At 42.2% G+C, this 15,804-nt stretch overlaps 1 protein-coding gene across 4 annotated transcripts in view; it reads left to right on the top strand.

The window, feature by feature from the left end:
* MTUS2 (microtubule associated scaffold protein 2) overlaps window positions 1–15,804 on the top strand; it is a 318,231-nt gene that overhangs the window by 50,876 nt on the left and 251,551 nt on the right. For 3 of the 4 annotated variants that reach the window (XM_075419965.1, XM_075419956.1, XM_075419974.1), the window contains exon 2: window positions 5,108–5,168. The exons of the other annotated variant lie outside the window; for it this stretch is intronic. The gene's annotated coding sequence lies outside the window, so the exon portion shown is untranslated. The remainder of the gene's footprint in view (window positions 1–5,107; window positions 5,169–15,804) is intronic. 4 annotated transcript variants of the gene reach the window in all.

Below are 15,804 nucleotides of genomic sequence, written 5' to 3' on the forward strand. Positions count from 1 at the left end.
TGCTCTTGAAGGAGGCAGAGGGTTTGAAGCCCCTTGCTAACAGCCAAGCTATGATCTCTTTCTTTAAAACGTATTTTGGGCTTTTGTACGCCTATTTTTGGACATATAACTTGCTGAATACTGCGTTTATCTACAACTCCTGTGGAAGTGGATAATGTTATTCAAATTCTTTAACTGCAGGAGAAGTTTTTTCCTTACTCTCCCTCGTTATTGTTCTCAATTTTAGTAGGTGATAGAGAGACCTTTTATTTTTTTTATTCCTTTAGGGTTTTTATTATAATCCTTCGGGTTTTGAGGACATTGATTGAGTTAATAGTTGGAGGTACATTTTCATGAGCTGTGATTCAATGTCCCTTGGCCCCAGGAAGAGGGTACAAGGAGGTTTCTTTCCACTGACCTCACATTTTGAGAAGGGCGTTATTTATGGGGGTATGGTAGAATAAGCAAATGATTCCTATGGATTTGTTTGGTCCTCTCTTCAGTGAAAGACTGAGATCTAGAAGAGGTGTCTATCACTGCCCATAAGCGTAATTTGCAACCCTCAATTTCAAAATGATTTTATGAACCATTTATGGGCATTTCCTGATTCACAGCAGGCAAGTAATTGCTGCTTTAAAAAATCTGCTTTCCTAGGAGACTGTATCCAAAGAACTGTTTTTCAAGCGCTGGTGCCCCTAGCAGCAATACATAACTTGCCGAAATGAAAGAATAGCTGAAAAAAATATATATTTATACTTGCAGCTATTACAAAAGAAGGGGGTCCACATGTGCTGTTTTACCCATGAAACATAGTATTTTTTTGCCTTTGTGATTAAGATAAATCACCTTGGCTGTCAGACTGTGATAACTATGTATTAGGAATGACATTTAGGTACAAACTGGTGGGAATCTGGCCTGCTGCATACTGATGAGGAGGCCCTAAAGCACAGGCATGTCTTTGGCTTCTCTTCATGTGATTCTTACACCTCATGCATGAAAAAGAGAATTGTAGAAGGGCTTTTAAAGGCTGCAGTATATTGTGGGATTTATTGCGAGGAGTTGCAAGAACTGTGAAGCCCAAGAAGTGCCCTATCATATTTTGTCTGATAAAGGGATTCATATGGCCTTCTGCTGCAAAAGGTAGAAGTGGAGCAGTGTTTCTGACTTAATGGATAGTGCGTAGTAGTAAATATGGAAAAGAGGAGACAGCAGTGTATAGTATCTTTATTTTAACCCCCCCTCCCCCTTAAAACTTTTTCCCTTTAACTTTATATGTAGGACATCATAATCTACAGTGCAAAATCAAACAAGGTCTCCCCCCAAGAAAGCTTCCTGTTAACTGGTGGAGAATGTGAGGATTACTTCTGCTAAAGAAGTTTAGGTGTCATTATCCCCATTCTCTCTGTGGTGTGATCCAGTGGACTGAGTTAAGTTCTCCTGTTAGATGGGAAAGGTGAAGCATTAGGGACAGTAAATGTATCTGGCCTTGAAACCAAGGAACTGCGGAGAACTGTGAGAGGAAGTTCTTTGGTGATTTAATGGAAAACTAGTGACTGGCATTACCTTCTGGTACCAGGATCAGGATGGGGAACCCCTGGATCAGAGTTCAAAGCGAAGAGCAGCCTGCGATAGGGAGGCTGTCACCTAGAGAGAGAAGCTGCCCAGGAGGCCCTGAAACTAGGGGCAACTTACACTGGTAGCCATGGATGCATGTGGATGTTTTGCTTTTTTTTTCTTTTTTTTTCCCCCAAAAATTCTTGGGTAAATCCTTCAATTTAGAAAGGCTGTCCTGCATTATTGCAAGTGACTTACCACTATACAGGACCAAGTCTGCTCACATGTAACCACACAGTAGGCAGAAGGGTTTGCAAGCATCTGCTTTTGTCTTAGAAGAGATTAGAGGCATCCACAGTGTGTGTTGGCTGAATGGCTCTTACAAAGGGAACAAAGGGAAACTCATTGGGGTCTGCTGGAAAAGTGATACCAGGAAACCTTGATACCTGCTAAAGATAGGGATGTGGTCTGATAGTGAATATTTAAAACTTCAGAGTATGTGGGAGCTGTGTAATGGCTTAAATACTGTCCTTCTGGTCACCCAAATTAAGGACCTGAATTAAGAGTGTATTGTTGCTTATTGTTGTTGAGAATCTACTTGATTATCTTTCTGTTTATTTTAGTTTCTAATCTCTCAAATACAACACTATCTGGCAGCTCTTTCATTGCAGTTCATTGTCCATGATAAAGTGGAAGGGAAGTAAATTGCAATGCTGGTTCAGTGCTTTTCATCCTGTGTGGCCTCGTGAGTGCTTGACATGACCATGACCCACTTCAGACACCACTGAAATATGGACACCGAGCAAATGTGTAAGGATGTGCAGGTGCACTTGGTAGGGTTGAGACTGCAAGTGAAAACACCTCATGAGTTTGAAATTCCAGGAAGCCTTTAGTTAAGCAGTGTGTCGATAACTCTGTTAGCATTTGTCTATGGAAGGAGAGCATCTCACAGCACTTCTGAAAAGCTAAGGAAAGCATTTTCAAACCAAAATAATACTCCCTTGTGGTCATTTAAGTGACCACACAAGATGGCTGTTCAGGTAACAGCTTGACTGGTTTAGTTTTAGAAATATTACACAACAAAATAGTTGGACTGGCAAAGATAGGCTAGAGGACAAGGAGGTTTGTCTTCAGCTTATTAGAAAATTGTGTGTTCAATACTGGAAACGTTACAGGTAAAACTGTGGTCATTGCTGTGGTTATAACTGCAGATCGATTACACTGCTATTTATAAAATCAGTAATGGAGGTAGAAAGGAACATCTACTGCCCAGCTATACTTAAATAAGATCTACATTGCTGTGAAATAGTTCTGCTATACTTTCATAAAAGCAGCAGTGCTTGGTAAAATCAGTAAAATAATTTAGAGGAATTAAAGTGCTGACAAGCTGATAGTGATTCTTCTCAATATTAAATAAATTAGCATAAAGGAAGTAAATGATGCCTTCTTCATTTTACAACTGCAGGTTATTTTATTAGAATTACAATTTATTGAATTGGGTTGTTTCTGAATATTCAGGTGTAATTTTTTTTTTAGCAGCACACAGTAAGAAAGATGCATAGAAATGAAAACACATATTTCAGAAAGTATGCTCTATAGAAGTAATTTTCATTTATTTTTCCAATCATATGGAGCTGGTCATGGGCTTTGTAGATTGCCTTTTCTCTGTGCTTGCATTAATTGCACAGCTGGAACTTATCCCTTTTGACAGAAGCTTTCTCTTTGATTCAATAAATATATTTACTTTCAAATAATTTATGAAGACAAGTGCATTTGTGGAAATTTTTAAAAGTTTACCTTTTCAAACTCATATCACAACATTGTTTGGATTATTAGTGTACCCACATTCCAGAATTCACATCTTTTCCAATAAAAATAAATGAAGTCATGTTGACAATGCAGGGTGCAAGAATGTTCTGTGGAACTGTATTTCACAGAAGAAATTATAAATTAGAGGTGATAATTTAATTTTTTTTTCCAGTTTGCTCTTTTGTACGTTGACTGTTTTTCTATTTTGTGTAATACGTGGGCTTTGTAGGGGCTGACCCCTGTATGAGAAGGGATGTGTGCAGGGAGCCAGAGCAACAAGTTGGCTTTGGTAGCCAGACCATGAAAGTCTCAGGAATTTCAGATGTTTTCAGACTTCAACCATGCGCTGAAAGAGGGAGGGGAAATGAAAATAGATGAATGTTATCAGACTTGCCATTAGGTTCAGAGGACTCATATTGAATTAATCCAAAGTCTGTGCGCTGATCAGTCCTTGTTTTGGATGACTGGCACTGTGTTGTAAATAGCAGTAAAAACTGCTGAGCATATTGTCTAACCTTTCTTTGTAATGGCAGCATCAATCACTCCGTGATTAACACACTCACAGGCACTTTTTTCATCTTCTGCCGTAGTATCTCTTCCAGTAAAAGGATGGATTAACAGCTGAGCACTCGAGGAAAAGAGTCTTCTCTGAAGGAGACTATATGAAAGTCCAGAGAAAAGCATAATTTATGATGTGTCACTGGAATAATGAAGCACAGAGAGATACCCTCCTCATCCTGCAGAATCAATAGTTTTTTAAATATAAATGGAAATATGTAACTGAGAAAGAGGATGATTTGTCCATTGAATACTTGTAACTAAATTATATAGTAACTTTGATTTATAAATGCATTTTTTTCTAGACGGGAAAAGGTCAATCCTATCACAGTACACATTTCTCATTTTCACAGCCAAAATCTCATTCTTCTGGGATACCAGTCAAATGCTTGCCTCCTCTCACTCATGTCTGGAGTATGAATAGTTATCTAGGAAGATTCAGGAGCAGTATGTAGCAAAGGAATCTAACTGCAAATAATAAGATAAAGCAAAGAGAGAAAAAATGTTACCTGCCGACTAAAATAGAACTATTAAGTTTGCAGAACATCTTCTTGAAGAAGTAGTCAGTTTACATTACTGTTTGTACTCGAGTGAGTAAAGAATAGTGCACATGATACATAGCAGTGTAAGGTTTTTTTACTGTACTCTTAGAATATTTTATTAGCAATTAATCTAACATTGTTTTTTCTCAATACTGTCCTAGGAAAGGTTATACAATTATTTCTATGGCCACTACAATTTCCAAAGTATGTGCAAATTTCTCATCAAAGCAATTCTAAGAAACAGGAAAAGTGTTATTTACTTACACTGTCTCCAGCACACAGCCCTTCAGCTAGCAACATGTCACTATCCCAAAAACTGCAGCCCTTAGGGGTTTGGAGTCACTAACCTTCTGAGCTAAAAACTTCATTTTCGTTGATTTCTAACATCCAGGAGTTCATCCTGCCACAAAAAGTGCTGCACCTACGTTCGAAAGTTCTCACAGTGTGTTCAATTTTCACAGCACTGCACAGGCCCAAAGCTTGTGCCTAATTGTGAGCAGCAACTCAGGTAACAAAGTGAATCGGAAATCTTTGGTAAGCTAGTTCAAACATGATCGAGATGGGTGCTTGTGTGAAAAAAATGAACTGGCATTTTAATAAATATTCTGTAATTTGAAGAACTTCGCTATTAACCTAGAGTGATTTTTTTTTTCCCATTTTTCAAGGCTTCTGATGAACAGAGAGCAAGAACCTTCCCCAAGGAGCATCTTCACCAGAAACCAAATAGTAAGTAATACAGTAGGCATGCAAGGTACACTTTGCAGACAGGTATTTGATTCCACATAGTCTACTAGGTGCCTCCAGAAATTACACTCACTTGTAACTGGAAAGTAGCATGTGATACCCAGTTTATGTATAGCTCCGTGCTCTGTTTTTGGGTTTGCACTGGTGGGCCAGTAATCCAAATTTCACAGCTAGATTGCTGTGTCCTCTACTCTTTGTCAGATGTACAAACTGAACAGGAGATCGTAAAATGAAAATTTCTAAAAAGCTGATCTAAAGCGTTCTTTTCTGCCTTCAGTCAGCCTGGTTTTAGATGCTTCATCCTAGTTATTTCATAAGAAACAAGCAGCTTTATTGAAACTGAAACCAGGTGACTGCTACAAACCGACTTCTAATCCCATCCCTAGTTTCCCACCAGGGAAGCCTAGTCTTTCTGGAAGCCCACATTAAGAATCTTAGTGGTAATAAAGGACTTCTGAGAATGTTAGGGAAAGAGGCTTGAGTAAAATTGTGACAGTTCACCTAATTTCATAGCCAGAAAGTCTCAGTTTGGGGTCTTTATTCTAGTTCTGAAAGAGCTGGACTAGACATTCCACATGAGCTTTGCTTCACCTGTCTTTGGGGACTTCCTTTAGGCTGTGAATATTTGGTGGGAAATAATAGGTCGCTTGCAGAGATGTGTAATACACTCATCACCTAAGGTGCAGAAGGGACGTGATTAATTAGATTTTTTTGAAACTTGACGGTAAAGTTTTGTCCTACTTTGTGATTGACATTTTATGCAAATTATTTAGAACATTTGTGTATTAATTAGAAGATGTATATATTATCATATTTATTATCTGCTTCTTGCCAATACATGTTCTGAGCCGTGTGAAAAGGGTGGTAACTTGGCAAATTGGCTGTGTACTGAAAGTTGGTAAGGTCATTGGGGCAGAGTTGTTGGTAGGTGTTGGAAATGTTCATGTCCTTATGGGAAAGGGATGTCCTCATTGATAAGTGTCCTGGGTTTGGCCAATAAGATATGGCAAAACTCCGGATATGTGTAGAAGGACATAGTAGGCATGAAGCCTATTCCCTGATAAGAGTAAGGGTTGTAGTTTACTGGAATGCATCTTGTATTCTCACTTTTCCTGCCTATCTGCTGGTTTACAGCCATGACCTAACATGGAGACAGGAAAAGAGATGATTCCTGGCTCATCAGCAACCACGGCAAGTGTCTGTCATCTTCTGTAGCTCAGTTGCCTGTACAGAAGTTCAGTCTGAGGGTGGGTATAATGCAGCAGAGCTGTTTAGTATAGCTTGATGCAGCATAATCTCTGTATCCCACTTAATACATTCTAGATGAGTGGACAACTACAAGGGTGAAAAACTGGCTAGTTTGTTGGCCTCACAGACTGGTAATTAATGGGTCACACTCTCACTGCAGCCAGTTACAAGCTGAATTCCTCAGGGTTCTGTGTGGGGACATCTCTTGTTTAATAGTTTTACCAGTGACCTGGAGAAGGAGACATCATGTTCCCCCATCAACTCCATGGATGACACAAAATTGGGGGTAACCAGGTGACATATGGGAGGGCAGGGCTGCTATCCAGAGGGACCTGGACAGGCTGGAGGCATGGGTCAACAACAACCTCATGAAATTAAACGAGGACAAATGCAAACTCCAGTGTTGCTGATGGACTAAATGTCTGCATCAGGTCTGGTGGGCAGAGAATTGGGTATGAGCCAGCGGTGTGCCCTGGCAGCAAAGATGGGCAATAGCATCCTGGGCTTTGTTGTGAGGAGCAAACCCAGTAGATAGAGAGAAGGGATTACCCCTCTACTCAGCACTTGTTAGACTGCACCTAGTTATACTGTGTCCAGTTTTGGGCCTCCCAATACAGCAAAGACATCAACAAATTTCTGATGTTTGAGGGAGTTCATCAGAGGCCCCTGAGACGGTGAGGGCTAAAGCATTTCCCATGTGAGGAGAGACTGACGGAACTGAGTTTGTTCAGCTTGGAGCACAGACGGCTTTGTGGTGGGACCTGACAGCAGCTCCCAGTGCCTGCAGGATCATTGAGGAGACAGAGCTGGGCTCTTCACAATGGTCCATGGTGGGTGGACAAGACAGGAGGCATAAGATGAAACAAGAGAGATTCAGACTGGATGCAAGGAGAACAGGAGACTGTCCCATAAGGACAGTGAATCTTGTGCACTCTCCCCAACCTTGGAGGTTTTCAGGACAAAGCTCTGAGAAACCTGGTCCTGAATTCAGTGTTGACTCTGGACTAGAGACTTCTTGAGGTCCCCTCCAGCCTGAAAGGATCAATAGTTCTATAACAATGGGCCTTAAAATGACCCAAAAAGATGCTGAAGATGGGATCCTTGCAGAAAAGGGCAGGAGGAAGTGCTTGCTTAAGTCTGAAAGAAAGCAAGATCTTTTTTATGCCTGCCATCATCATGAGGTTTGGGGTTTTTTTTTCATAAAATTCAAATTATAGATGAGGTTTTGCACATTTAGGAGATGATTGCTTTCCAGTTTTGATAATTAGTTTGTATACCAATTCTTCCAGTCATTAGACATAAATTGCAGTACTTCGCAAACAGAAGGTCTGATTTATTGTCTGACTTGACTAGTAATGAAGCATTTTGACAGTATCTGGGCTAATTCCCTGCTGTGTAAGCATATGTAGCTTCTTTGAAGTGAATGGCACTACATGCAATTGTACTAGTGGCAAGTTTGGCCCATTTTTAATAAAGTACAACAAATAGGTTTTGTGCTCGTAAATTATTTAAATGTTCAGACAAGGACTTGCTGATGAGCAATTATAAGAAAATCTTTCCTTGACACAAGAAATGTCACATATTGCCAAGAAAACCAAATGAATCTGATCTTCAAAGCTAAACATGTTGAACTCAAAGGTCATCTATTCAATAGGTACAACACCCAAATTTATGCACGATCCTACATCAACTACAGTGCTGTTAAAACACAAAAGCTTTAAGAGGTGTTCTCCCATCTGTATTCCAAAAACTAAAAACATCAAGATCATAAATAATTTCTTGAGTGACACCATAGAGCAGGATAGAAATATTTTACATGTTAGTATCTATAAGATCTTTTCTGTTCTGACACTTTTCTTTGGATATTCATTCCCACTTTAATTACCCAAGTAAAAATGCTTTCAAGATAGATTCAGCTTGTAAAACCAAAAATGTTTGGACCTCAGAGCTACGTAGGAGGAAAAGGCAGTCCAGCCTAAAAGGCTGTGGTGGTCTTTTCCTTCCCTTGGGAAGTGCCTCAATGAAAAACTCATCTTTAGGGTCAGATTTTAACTTATTTGGCAAGTAGGTTGCTCTGTGGGCTGAGAAACGTGATCTGTATTTTTATGCACAAAAATAGCAGGTTGGTTCTGATTTCTGATTTCTGAGTTTTACATGACATTCTGAAGGTTGAAATCTGACTCTCGTTTTGTTAATGATCCTGCTTTAAAATCAGTCAATTTTGTATATGTCACTTGCATCATTTTCATTGGTGGTAATTTGAGTATAACAAGAAAAACACATACAGAACTTGCCCTCATATCTGCAAAAGCATTCATGTCACTGTCTTTAGCTAATCATATCCAAATCACATCTCTGTGAGTGCATAGGAGAGGAATATCTCTCTGAATTACTGCCAAACCCTGTTTCATTTACAGCAGTGAGACTAATTGCTGAAATGTGCAGAACGCAAAGATTATACTGGTAAATTGAACAATGCCAGGGAAAATTTCCACTCAGTCACCTGTGGTGACACATTGATGGGACAGTCCTTGCACTGTTTTGCCATAGGCCAGCCATTTAAGGGCACAGTTTAGGAGAAAGGATATCCTCTTTGAGAAGTTCTCAGTGCCTAAGTGCAGACAAGGACTGGGACCATGCCAGTTATCCTCCATGTTAGCGAGCAGCTATGGACAGAGTGATGTGTGTTGAAGCGAGGAGCACTTCATCATCCATAACATTTTTAATGTCAACCCACCAGTCACCTTTTGTTTAGCTATGTCAGGAAGTTATTGCATAAGCATAGCACAAAACCTTTGAAATTGTGATTTGGAGAGGCTATAGTTACAGAGTGCTGCCAAACGCAATGCACTAATAGTAATTTTCTGATTGATGACTGGGTATAGAGGTTGCTGTAATAATGTAGATATATCAGATTTTCTAGAATAAACCTCTGAAAGATATCCAGACAACAGTTTATGATCATAGAATATGTTAAAAATCAATAGCAGATCTATTACCAATGCTGTTGTTTGTCTGTGTCGGTATTGCTAGAGGTACCAGGACTATCCGTGACTCTACTAACAAATGGCACAGCAGACTGATGTCCTCTTGAACACATTTGTCTCGGAGGTAGATGGAGCAATGCAGTCATTGACAGGGAGTGAACAAATGATTAAGCAGCGTGGGCTGCGGGGCTGGGTGCTTGTGCTCAAGCCCTGGTCTGTTCCTGCTTCGCAGAATAGAGGCAGCCTTTATTCCCAACAGCTGTTCTGTTGTGCCTCGTTGCATTTCATAGCCAAGAGACTGAGTGCCAGTACCTGAAGTGTTTCCACTTCACTTTTGAACTTTGTGTTTTGGTTTCCTTCAAAAGAAATGAAAGCACTTTTTTACTTTTACAGATATGTATTTGTCTCACCTAAATTTAAACCATCCAAAAGTTATGCAGCTACTCTGAGCCCATCATCTAGACTTTGGGAAGTCGAGGGAAAGTATTGCCCTGTTTTGGAGACCTATCTTAGGACTGGTTTCATCCCCTTTGGAGGTTGCTCGTGCTCTCTTTTCACTATATAGAGAGACCTAATGCGATTAGCTTGGACTAGACACCTGAGTTTCAGATTGCTAAAATTAGCTGAGATAAGTCCTACCCACAGCTACTACATTTATCTTCAGCTTCTCTTTTTCTGCTTTGTTTTTAATTTCATGCCTCTCTACTTGCCCATTTTCTATGTCTTCTGCAGCTTTTATCTGTATTCATCGTCCCACGTGTACATGCTATTTCCTTTAACTTTGCCATGATCTCTGATGCTGGAATGGCAAATGGGACTCTACTTCTGCTCCACTCTATTTGCTGAAACATTGATTTTCTTAAAGCATTTCTGTACTGAAAAAATCAATAAGGCTATATACAAGGCGGAAGCAATAATGTAAAGGCATGTTGCTAACTTATAACAAAAGAGCTGATAGCCAGAGTTGGACGTCATTCAGTGACAGGGAAACCTCTGGTTTCTAGTTGAGGGCAAATGATAGCGTGATTCCCTGACACCCTGCATTACACGCCTGCCCATCAAGGGAAGTCTCAGCCCAACAAGCTGCCAGAAGAGTGAGCAAGGTCTGGAGAAAATAAGATGTTGTCACCTACAAGTTGGTGACCATTGTATTTTTCAGGCCATAGTTAATACACAGATTCTGTCTTTTTATATGCACACAAGTGTGTACTACTGTTGATTTCAGTAGAAATTTGCAGACATTTTCAGTGGAAGCTGACTTTTGTGTAAGGTCCCTCCCTCCCTCCCTGCAGGAGGGAAGGGCATACTAATTTTTTATTTGGTTGTGTAACAGTCGTTGAGTTTTGAGTGTGTCATCTGGAAAAATTATATTGACAGAATGTGTTGTTTTTCCAGATGAAAATTCATTCATTCAGGGATGAATTTTAGGTACGCTTTTCTGTGATGAATGAGCAGCAAAAGAAGTTTGTTTCATAGAAAGCTTATTTAATGCTCATTTTGGACCTCATTCACTAAAGTTGCTTAACAAGAAGTATCCATTTAACTGTATGCAGGTATGCAGGTTGCTGAGGAAGACTATACTTTGGGACTGAAGTTGCAGGTTTTCTTACTTCTTACCTATTTTTCATATGTTATCAGCCAAAGGCAATTAGAAAAAAAAATGGTTTGCAAAGTGTATAATGGAACTGCAACTGTAGTTTTGTATATTGCTACATTATGTACTTGTATTGGTGCTATATGTACCCATCCCTTATGTGCTTGTTGTTACAGCTTTTAAAGCAATCCTTAAGACATCTCACAGAGAAAGGAGTCATACTGTCTTCTGTGGTTGCTGATCGTTAGCAGGAGAAGGAGGGAACCCTGTGGAGGAGTTGTGGGGAGATTGCGTTACAGATGCATGTGTATAGGTGTTATAGATACTGCCTTAGAATGGTTGGTATCCAGAGAAAGGCTCTATGCATTGCGAGGGTTGTGTGTTGGAGACTGCAGATGCTGTGGTAACAAGGGATCCCAGCTGCGGTGGGTTTCCGAGCAGACCCCTGGCAGCGAGCGGGTGAGTCCCCACGAGAGGCAGTGGGTCGACAGGCTGACGGGACCGGCATCGCCCAGCCTGGGGAGCCAGTCTCCTCTTCCACGGTGGTTCTGCCTGCGCGCCCCGGCGAGACTGGTACCTGAGGCACAGCCTGCAGTGGGGTTTTCTTCCCAAAACGGGGTCCAGCGCCCATGCTGTCCTGTGCTCCCCCAAACGTCTGAGCTCAACAGACTTCAGCAAACCTGACAGAACACCAGGAGCCTCATGGACTTCATTTTGTACAAAACTTTCAGAAACAGCCAGGTGGGCAGAGGGGGGAGACCTCATTTGTGCTCCCTGAGCCCCGAGGAGAGGGGCGTCAGCAGCAGGATTGTAACCAGCAAGTGGAGCAGAGAGGGCATGGGGAACATCCCGGTCTCCAGAAAAAAATCAGCTGAGGTTCAGCCTCTATTATTATACCTTCAAAACCTTGGGAGAGAAGCCTGGTGGGGTCTGGCAGCACGAGTCCCTCTGCTCGCTGGGGTGTTGGTTGACGGCTGTGAAAGACCATTTGGTTTGTGAGCTCAGGCTGTGGCTCTGCTAGAGAAATAACTGTCCCTGGGGCACTGCGGCTGGCTGGTGCGGAGCTTCCCTGTGCCACGAAGCTCCGTGTCCTCACCTTGTCCCCAGCTGCCGTCAAAGGGCAGGACAGGGGAGGCAACCTGAGGCAGGGGCCAGACTGCCAGGTTGGGCGGCCATGGCCTGGTGGTCTTCATCCTCCCATGGCCCCCAAAGCATGGCCGCGGTGTCCCGTGTCCTGCCACCGTGCGTTTGCACGTCCTGGGAATGGCAGAGGAGCAGGCTGGGTGGCACGAGCAGTTCCTCCCTGTCCTGTGCTTCTGTGCCTCCCCTCCTGCCTGGCGTCCCTCAGGGCTGCCGCTCCGTGGAGCGGGAGGGCCTGTGGCCCCTCTCAGGGGACGGAGGGGATTTCGGCGTCACATAGGGCCTCCTGCCAGGCTCAGGCTCATGCCGGGTGTGTGTGTCCACCGCAGCCTTCAGCAGGGGCTGCTCAGCTCCTCACGGAGGAGCTTGTGAACCCTCACAAATCACACGGCAAGGCTGAGGTGAAATGGGACCCAGGGGTGCCACTGCCACAGCCCGGGAGGTGGCCCCGAGACGTCCCTGCAGCAGAGGCCGGGTCCTGGGGCGAATCTCTGCTGTCAGCACCTGGGACGTGCCTCGTCCGCCGGGCCCCGTGTGCACCCGCAGGAAGACTTTGACAGATTTTGCTTTATTGAAGGAAAAATAAAATATTTGCCTCTCTGACCATATGAGATTTTCCAGGAACATTGGAGGCCTAGTATTTGAAATTCATCTTTAATGACACTACCTTCAGAAGCTACAAAATAATCTGGTGTCTTCTAATTTTCTTCGTGCCGTTTGCTGCCCGCAGTCTGAATGCGAAGATAAACCCACAAACCCAGCAAGATTTTTGATCGGTGGGTTCACTGTCATTGTCAAAGTACGTTATGAACTAATAGCCAAACATTTCACAGATGTAACGCAATAAGACCCAAGCTTCAAGGCCAGAAATATTCAAGTGAAAAGATAACTGATATTTGCAGAGATGCCTTAAAAATTTGTCTCCTGGTGCATGTAATGTGCTTTTTCCATCTGTTTGCTGCATAGCTGAGGAATGCAAAAGCTAGGGTATGGTAAGATTATAATCAGATTAATTTGTTCTTCAGTTACTGCTGGGTATGTTTTATTTCTGAGGTTGGGACAAGATCCAGCATTTTTAGCCTAAAAGTGGATAACACAGGTTGCAATTTATTCCTCAAAATGTGGGGCTGCTTATTTGTCTGATGTTTGACATTATATAATCACAGATGTTATAATTATCGGTACTTGTTCTTTGTGGTGAAATGTGGCTAGTGCAACAACATTCCTTAAATGGCTGTCTCTGTTTCAGTGAGAAATAAACATTTGGCAGTATCCCATTCTGCCATTTAATTAGCTGGAGTCGTGTGAAATATGTGAGCTTGGAGAAGAATAAAAATTCTTAAACCCCAGTACGCATGAACAGAGCATGTGCCTGTCATGGCCCTATCCTGGAATTAGTGCAGGTTGTTTTGATGCTGTGTTTGAGGAGCTGTAGTAAAATAAGAGGAAACCCAAGGAGGAAGAAGTCAGCACCATGAGGGAGGTGTTCTAACGCAGGCAAGCACACCAGCTACCTACCAGTCATCTCAGTGAGCGTGACCAAGCCTTGATCATGGCGGACCAGTGGTAGGAGCTAGACCGTGTATTTGCTGCTGGATTTCTCTTCCCACAAAGGTGTATCAACAGAGACTTCTTTGGAACTGAAACAAAAACCTTTCCTGTTTTCCAAAGTATCTTTCAAAGTGGGGATAGAGAAGAGATGCAGTTGCTGTGTTTGGATTTCCTTGTTATGAAGAGTTCTTTTATTAACCTATGAGCCAGAATTGTTTAATTATTTATGCAAAAGTATGGATGCATATGAACCCCATAATGTAAACAAGCTGTCAGATTTCACTCCATTTAGTACCTGCAGTTCAGTATATTAATACTCCTTATTGCTTTAGATCTTGAACACCTGAGAAGGCAAGTTATAGAGGCTTGCCTTCTTGTAACATGTGTTCTGTTTGCCAATCTTGAATCTGCTTTTTCTCTTTTACCTGAATCCAGAAATTGGGTATGGGAAGGCTAGTCAGCAGTGTTATGTTAAGCACTGAAGCATCCTAAGGGAGTCTAGGTGAGCTCTATGTCAGGTATGCTCCTCTGTGTGCTTCCTTCAAAGATAATGGTACTTTGCTCCAGAAAACATGAAATTATTAACATCACTGATGCATTTTCCTGTGCTGTACAGTAGGATCCACATTTTGACATTTAGACAGATAATCCAAGCAATATTCTGTGGAAGATTGTCTGTAAATAGTGTAGGAAGGGTCAAGCAAAGGAGATCCTCTTATGCAAACGTAGTATGAAATGTCTAGAACAAACCAATAGGGCGGAGTTGGGACGTGAGTGCTTTGGTAGCATAGAATTTTGTTTCTGCTAAGTGTGTTCCAAAAAGGGCTCATAAGCTGATACTATGAATTACTTTGTGATCTCCCTTACCTGGCATATGTTTGCTACATGTTGTTTTTCATCTTACCCTGGGGTAAGGCCTCAAGCCCAGTGCTGGAGGGAGAAGCTTTCCATAAAGGCTCAGTAACTCCGGGTTTAGGCAGATACAACATTCCTGTAATGAGACAGGCAGAGCTGAGAAGGAGTTTTTGGTCTGGGAGCTCCCAGTGATGTTCCCTAGAGCTTGAATCAGCCAAGGCATTTCTGGGAATGAGGAGCCCCTGCCATCTGTTGGGATATTCCCACTATATCCCTATCACCTCCACATTTGGTTGAGTGCCTCTGTCAGGCACAGTGGCCTCCACAGCCAGAGCAGCCATCCTGTCCTTTGCACCAACGCGATTTCTCTCTTCTAGCAAAGCCTAGTAGCCAGTTCGTCCCCTTAGGAGATCTCACCACTGGACTCTGCACTGCTTCTTATACGCTGATGTTGTTGTCTTAGCAACAGCAAGAAGTTTAGGGCAAGGGTGAGATGTGATCTCTGTTCTGTACAGCGCAGTGTAGAATTCACATGGCTATACAAATGTTTTATGATAATAATTTCCCTTCCCTCAACCTATTATCCTGCTTTTCTTTCACCAGCTGAGCCTCGTTTTGTTATTTGTTGACTGCTTCTAGGAAGGATTAACAAAATCTTTACTGAAATTGTTCATTTAAAGTTATAAATGATGTTCAAAGCACCTGCTGTTTTGGTGAAATGTGCAGTTCAGTAGCTTTTCTAGCCTTGATTGTGGGATGCTATGCTAGAGACAGCAGCGTGTGACAACATAAGCACCACTGCTTGTACCAAATGTACAAATGGTGTGGCATCAGAAATGAAAACCAGCTGAGAAAATGTTATCTAGTGGTAGGAAAGTGCTCTGATAATAATGAAGCATGAGTATGGGCAGAGAGCAGGACATTTTTCCTGAGAGAATTGGCAGAACGGAGATGTAAGCTGCCTCTTTTGAACACAGAAATCTCACTGAGAAATAGGTCACACGTGCTTGTTTAGTGGAGAGAAAGAAGCGAAGATGAGACCCAGCGTAAGTGCACAGGCAGCAGAATTATTTTAGAGCAGTTTGATTTTTTCACAGCAAGTTTCACTTGCAGTGTCTCACACCTCGCCTCTCACCTCCTAACTCATTGCCTCCACTTGCCCTTGTCCTGGCCCTCTGGCCTAGGGGCTGGGCTGCCCCCTCTTCTCTCTACAGTTAGTAGCTTTGCTCCTGGTCTTGCCAGC

The sequence above is a fragment of the Opisthocomus hoazin genome, chromosome 1 (genome assembly GCF_030867145.1).
Source record: "Opisthocomus hoazin isolate bOpiHoa1 chromosome 1, bOpiHoa1.hap1, whole genome shotgun sequence".
Lineage (NCBI taxonomy): Eukaryota > Metazoa > Chordata > Aves > Opisthocomiformes > Opisthocomidae > Opisthocomus > Opisthocomus hoazin.